This window comes from Bison bison, unplaced genomic scaffold (assembly GCF_000754665.1).
Source record: "Bison bison bison isolate TAMUID 2011002044 unplaced genomic scaffold, Bison_UMD1.0 scf7180017864452, whole genome shotgun sequence".
In the NCBI taxonomy this organism is placed as follows: domain Eukaryota; kingdom Metazoa; phylum Chordata; class Mammalia; order Artiodactyla; family Bovidae; genus Bison; species Bison bison.
The window spans coordinates 733,582-740,565 of NW_011495014.1; the positions used below are offsets into that span (position 1 = coordinate 733,582).

The following is a 6,984-nucleotide window of genomic DNA, read 5'->3' on the forward strand; positions in this document are numbered from 1 at the left end:
GTTTACTGAAATCCAAACAAAGCAGGTTCAGTTGTTTGATTTCTGTTTTAGAAGAATAAACACAGGATTTTGCAAGTCTAAAAATAAACTTTTCTCTTTGTTATTTCGTTCTTGCGTGATGAAAGATCAGTGGAGAATTTGTAATGGTAATCTGGTTCAAAAGGTTATGGGCAACCTGGAAATGATGCAAAATCTGTTGGAGAGAGGTTAACTATGTTGTAAAATGATTAAATTCCTTGTTTTAGCCATCAGTAGATTTCAAATATTTCTGTCTCCTATGGAGAAGTAACTGCTCTTGTAAGGTGTTCTAGCCTGTTTAATACCCTTCAGCCTCATTAATCTTTGTTCCTCACCACCCCCAACTACCCCCATCTCATTCTCCTCAGATTCTTTCTTTAGAAGTATATGGGGCACCCAAAGATATGCCAATTGAAAAATTAGTTTATTTGTTGGTGGTATTAGTATTATCACTTCAGTTTGCTAAACAAAGAACAAAAGATGAATCATGAAAATGTTGACTTGGGTATCCTTAATTGATTGAACAACCTCAAGGAACTTTCCTGTCAAAAAGTTGTAGTCAATGCAGTATCATTTTCTGTATTTGACTCAGATAATTTCAGCAGAGGCTGGTATCTTTGTTGGTTTTCCTGTGAAAAACACTAAATAGACTTAGGCCTCAGAACATGTTTGATTTTTCTTAGTTTTTTTGCAGTAGGAGGCTTTCTGTAGTTTTGCACCTTATTTCTAAGCATTGCTTCACTTTCATCCTAGACAGTCACTTGGAATCATCCGCAAGGGCCACCTACTTCATTTCTGGTCCTTGTCAACAAAAAGAATTTGGTTTCTCGTCTCCTAACTGTAGTTTGACAGAGGGCTTCTCCAGTACTTAGGTTTCTTTCTCTCCCAGGGGCTTTGTTTAACCATTCCAGTGCATTTCCCCCAGGTGCAGCTAACAGGCAACTGGCCAGGTCTTTAAGCAGCAGCAGCCGAGAGCAATCCTGCTCTGTGCTATCGGAAGTTCTGTGGAGCTCTATGGTTTAGGGTTTAGAACTGGTTTTATAGGTGTCTGAAGCATCATGAGGACGGTGGAGCTACACTTGTTTGTCGGGGACCTCAGAGGCATGGAGCACTGAGTGCCCGCATTCTGATCTCCCAGACTTATAAACCGGGCTGCTTTGCCATTGCTGTCAGTTGTTAGTTTTTTTTTTTTTTAAACTAAAAGAGTCTTGAGATGCTTAGCTTTGTGCAGGGGTTTCGATTTTCATATCATGTCACTTTTTTTTCTTCTTGGTAAGGAGAATAATGTATATAGAACTCTCCTCGTGTTTTTTCATTATTGTGATGAAATATACGTAACATGAGATTTACCATTTTCTAAGTGTACATTTCAGCAGTGCTAATTACATTGACAGCAGAAATGCTTTTAAACCTGCTGTTCAAACTAGCATGTACGAAAAATCTCTAGGTTAAGAGAAATGCATGGTAGAATTTCCATAGTATTTGCTTTATTTATGTATTTGATTTGTGACCAGTAACATGAATTTCCTTCCATCTATTGTAGTCTATTGTGTACCACATTTTTGATGGTGTTGGAGAGTAACTTGAAACGTGGTGGGCTCTGGAGTCGGGCAGTCTGGTCTGTTTCATGGCCAGGCAATGACAGTTGCTGGCCGTGTGATCTCAAGCCAAGTTGCTTAGAGGTGTCTGCACTTGGTATCCTCATTCAGGACTTGGAGATGCTAACAGTAGGGTTTGACTGCGGAGCACTTAGAACAGTGCCTGGCTCAGGGCGAGCTTTCCGGGAGCCTGAGCCCACAACTGTTGTAGGCTGCGCCGGCTGATCAGATCCGCGTTACCCGGAGAGAATCCTGCCCAGACTCTGGAGCATCTTGGAGTTTCTCTGCCCAGGAGAGTTGGCTCTCGAGTCCCCGCCTTCCGGTGGGCGGCTGGCTGGGGAGCCCGAGGGCCCTGCGGGGAGGAAGCTGCAGAGACCTGTGGAATCGGACAGCTCAGGGCTTCGGGTGCCAGATGGCTCTTTGACAAGTGTTAAGGGCATCCTGCAGGAAGATTGGTGGAGGAAAGGCCCGGCTCAAAGGGCTTCATGAGCAACCTGCTCAGACTGCACTTTTCCCCCACCTCTGGAGGCTGCCGCGCTGGCAGGAAATGCTGCTGACTCAAAGAAATCATCCCTGTGTGCCCCAGCAAGGCAGAGGGCATTTGTCTGCAGAGCAGGTCATCACTGTGGCTCCCCTGTCTCCTTCCTTGCCTCGCTGCCCTTCCCGCCACTTATGAATACTCTCAAGTCTCCCTCTTAACAGTTTCACAGCAAAGGAGAACAAAACCAGGGCACTTTCACTACTCCCTCCTCTAGCACCTGCCTTATCTCTTTCCTTCCCTTTCCAGTGGAGAACCTCCCTTCCACTGCTTACTTATATCTGGCCTCTACCCCCTTGCTAAGAAGCCAAAGTTGGAATCTCCATGATCACCATGGCTTTCTGTGATTGCAGCCAGTGACACCGCAGGGCTTCCTTCTCTTCCTCTCTCTGCAGGAGTTGATGCCACCTACCATTTCTCCTCCTACTTTCCTGACTGTGCCTGCTCCAGGATCCACTTCTTGGTGGCTCTGAGGCTTTAACTGCAGCCTAAAATGCCCAGGGCCTGCCTGGTCTTTGGACTGGTGTGAGAGCTCCCTTTCAAACGTCTTTTTGTAGATACTTCACAGAACCTCATACAGTGAAAGTCACTGTCCCTCCACCTTTGCTTCAGTCCTAATCCTGTTCCTTCTACATTCTCCATCTTCCTGAAGACCCTTGAGTATGAAGCAGAAACGTGCTGCTCATCCCACCCTTTCCTGGCTTCCTCCATCTCCCGCATCTGATTGGTATTCAGCATTTTGGATCCCGTCTTTGAGGCTTCTCTCATTCTTCCTCTTGGTCATCGTTGGTTCAGTTCTTACTTGAGTGACTGTAATCTCTTCATAACCATGTTTCTTGTCTGCAGCCTTGCTTCCAGCTCTAGTAAGCATTGCTACCAAAGTGATACCCAAATTTTTATCAGTTACCACCAGACTTAGATCTTTTTAAAAGTGGCTCTTCTATGATGCTCAGGATGAACTCCGAGCAGGTGTGTAAGGCCTTCTGGAATTGTCTTTTGCCTTCCATTCAGTGCCCCCCAACCCTTGTCATTGCAATTCTCAGGACAGACTCCCAGCCAGGGGGAACGTTTTGCAGCTGCTGAAATGCTTCCTGCTTTCCCAGCCCCTTCTAGGCAAGTTTTCTCTCTGCCTGCAACACCATTCCACCTCTCTTCCATTGTCATATATTTAACAGAGAGCTCTGTCTCTCCTTTTAAGCATTACCTTTACTGAAGTAAGTATAAGAGGCACACGGAAGAGTACATATCATAAATGTATAGCTTGATTCGTGTTCATAAACAGAACCCACCCAGATCCAGGCTCCCCTTTAAGACCTGGAATAAACGGTTTCTCTTCACAGAAACAGTCCTCTGCCCCCAAATCTCCTTCCCCTCTGCCTCCTCTCTTGGCCCTTTCATCCCTGGTGATCCTCATACCCTTGCGGCTTATTGCCCCCTTGCCCATCCTGGCGCTAGATGTCACTCCTCCTTGAGGACAGGTCTTTGGCCTCCGTTCCCCATACCGCCCACTAAAGATTTGATAAATGTTTTCTGGGTGAAAGTCTGAATTTTAGGGATAAACACTCCCTGCCCCCCACCTTGGAAGAGGAACATCGCCTCACTTCTGAATATTAGCCTCCTTGGATCCTGAAGATTTAATCTTGCCTGTGGTTAATGATGATGCTCATTTCGTTGTGTTTGGGCCAGTCAGCTTAAAGGGCTCTGGAGAAATTAGCTCGTTAATCCTCCCAGATCAAGAGTAAGCACTTCGAGTACTTGCACCTGCCTGTGCTGGGCAGGTAGGCAGGCAGAGGCCTGGCTCTCCTGAGGTCATCGTTCTGCGAGGTGGCCTGTCTGGATTAAAGGATCCAGAGAGCAGTAACGGTGCCCTTTTTTTTAAAAAAAACTTGGGCATTGCAGAGCAGGGTGGGGAAGCCCTGGCACATCTCTCCTCTCAAACTTTCCTTTCTTGAGTGTACCCGTGACCTCTCGCTGTTTGTGTAGTTATATATAACCCAGTCTTGAAGCTTTGTGGGGCTTTTTGCTGTGTAGAAATCAGGACTGTTGAAGATCAGGGATACAGGTGAAACACCGCAGCAGACTATCAGGACAGGTGGTTTTCAGAGGTTGTCATGAAGTCAGGAATTATATTTTTTAGACAAGGGACTGAGGGATGATAGGATTGGTGTGGTACATGCTGAGACTATGGAGGTAGGTCTTGTAAGCCCAAAGCAATCTAATCTGTGTTATAATTCCTCTGTGCTGTATTTTTGGGAAAGTTATTTTTTTTTCCCCATTAAATGAAACTGTCCATGTAATCAAGTGAAGTTTTACATTTTCCTCCAGGACAGTTTTGTTTAAATTATCCCCAAACAGCTCCAAGATGGCTGCAGTGATTCGAGTGCTTCAGGTGTTTCTTTTTCCAAATGTGCTGTTCATTGCAGTTTGGGCTACGAAAGAAGAATTGAGTATAGTAATTAAAAAAGGCATTTTAGATTTGGGTTAACTGGGAAACAGAGGAGAAGAAGCAGTCCTTTAGAGAATGGATTGGCAAGCATGTAGTTCAGAATTGATTTAGAGAAACACTTTGGGAATCTGATGTGAGTAAATGCTGACGTGTTTCACGTTTCTTCTCATTTGCTGAACAGTTATTTGGGAATAAACTCTTGGACACTGAGGGATTAGATGAATTGATCTTTTAAACTAACTGCTTATTTTGATACATGGGAAAACATCTTTTTAAGATAGAACTTAAAACATCGTTTTAAGATATTTTATTTTCAGACTTCTTCCAAGGAAGTGGCATTTAGTGTAAGTCAGAGGCAGTCCTGAGGGTGTTCATTCAGTTCTTCCCTTAGGTGAAAATGTGTACTCTGGTGACATTTATGGAGTTCCGGTTTCCAGCATTAAGTCACAAATTTACCAGAAGAACTAGTATGGTAAGTAGACATTGATGACTTCCTCTCATGTGAATGATAGATCTTCATTGGGGGAGTATTTGAGAAGCCAGTGACCTTTGACGATTCTGAGACTTCTCACAATGACTCTATTGATGGTTGAGATCCTAGAAGATTTATGATCGTTTTTGAACAGGTAGCATTAGTTTGTAGCAGGGTTTGTGATAAGGGGCATTCCAATTATGTTCTTTGCTGCTCTGTTTCTTTTGGGGGTTGAAAAGGATTAAACTTAGGGGTTGATGCATTTGGTCTGCCTTGTGTTGTTGACATTTTACTTTGAATTATTTGGTCTGTCCTTCCTCCCTCCCTCCCTCGCTTCCTCCCTTCCTTTCCTTCCTTCCTTTGAAACTGTCGGTGTCGCCGTCACCTTTCTCAGTTATGGGCTGACTCGAAGAAGAAGAGGAAGAGAGTGCTCCAGGGGAGAAACCACAGGTTGGTTGTTGTTGTTCAGTCGCTCAATCTTGTCCAACTCTTTGTGACCCCGTGGACTGCAGCATGCCAGGCTTCCCTGTCCTTCACTGCCTCTCGGAGTTTGGTCAGACTCATGTCCATTGAGTTGATGATGCCATCCAACCATCTGATCTTCTGCTAGGTCAGTGCTGGTTTATTAAGGTCAGTTCCTAAGAATTACCACATAAGAATACCGGGGAATAATGAAGTTTAATTTAGGAGGAAACCGAAGAGAAAGTTCATTCCTGTTCCTTTGTTTCTACAAGTGAAGATTCTCTCAGCCTGCCTGAAAGTAATTTGCCTGTGGTCCAGAAGTTCTTAGAATCTCAGGCCATTTCTTCCTATTCATTTCAGTGTTTTCTTCCACTTACATCACGTTGATCCCTCATTGGTGGGAAGGAGGAAGTTAGAGATATTATTGACTCAGTGAATTTTATACCTACCGTTTTAATAAAGTACATATATAGTTTATCTGGGAACATATTTACCATATAGATGTTATAGTAAAAATCTTATGTATTGCATTGCTGCTGCAGCTGCTAAGTCGCTTCAGTCGTGTCCGACTCTGTGCGACCCCATAGACGGCAGCCCACCAGGCTCCCCCGTCCCTGGGATTCTCCAGGCAAGGACAACGGAGTGGGTTGCCATTTCCTTCTCCAATGCATGAAAGTGAAGAGTGAAAGTGAAGTCACTCAGTCTTGTCCGACTCGTAGCGACCCCATGGACTGCAGCCCACCATGGACTCCTCCATCCATGAGATTTTCCAGGCAAGAGTACTGGAGTGGGGTGCCATTGCCTTCTTGGATGTATTGCATTAGAGGGGATCAAATGATCTCTATATGTATTTCTTTCTTCACCAGGGCATATGTATTTAACATGTAAATGAAGGTGATATATAAACATAAAATAGTTTCAACCATCATCTTTTGCCTGGGTTGTTGGAGTAGATTATATTTTTAATGATTGGTTAGAACCTGTTAGTGACATGGAAAGGTGTGAGAGTGTGTATGTCTCTGTGTGTTGGCAAATAAGAGGCTGAGGAGCAGCAAGTAGATGTATTGATCCTTCAGGGCTGATCATTCGCTGGAGCAGAGCTTCTGCAGGGCAGCTTCCCTGCTGCCAGGCTCATAACTTTATTATAATCAGCAGCAACAACATTCCCAGCAGTGTCTAGTTTGGAACCATCCCCTGTGGTAACCACTAGCCACATGTGGCTATTTCAATTCGAATAATTAAATAAATTTTCTGGGTGACAAGGGATGAAGAGGCTGAGCATAGAGGATGTTTAGGACGGTGAAACTGCTCCGTGTGATACCATAATGATGGATCGATGTCATTATACATTTGTCCAGACCTATGTGCAAAAAAGCAAAATGGCTGTCTGGGGAGGCCTTACAAATAGCTGTGAAAAGAAGAGAAGCGAAAAGCAAAGGAGAAAAGGAAA

General features: G+C 44.3%; 1 protein-coding gene across 1 annotated transcript in view; it reads left to right on the plus strand.

Moving 5' to 3' along the window:
- The first annotated feature begins 2,039 nt into the window (after positions 1 to 2,039).
- The window catches only part of STK39 (serine threonine kinase 39), a 317,449-nt gene continuing 312,504 nt past the window's right edge, over positions 2,040 to 6,984 (plus strand). The window contains exon 1 of the mRNA XM_010858933.1: positions 2,040 to 5,072. The gene's annotated coding sequence lies outside the window, so the exon portion shown is untranslated. The remainder of the gene's footprint in view (positions 5,073 to 6,984) is intronic.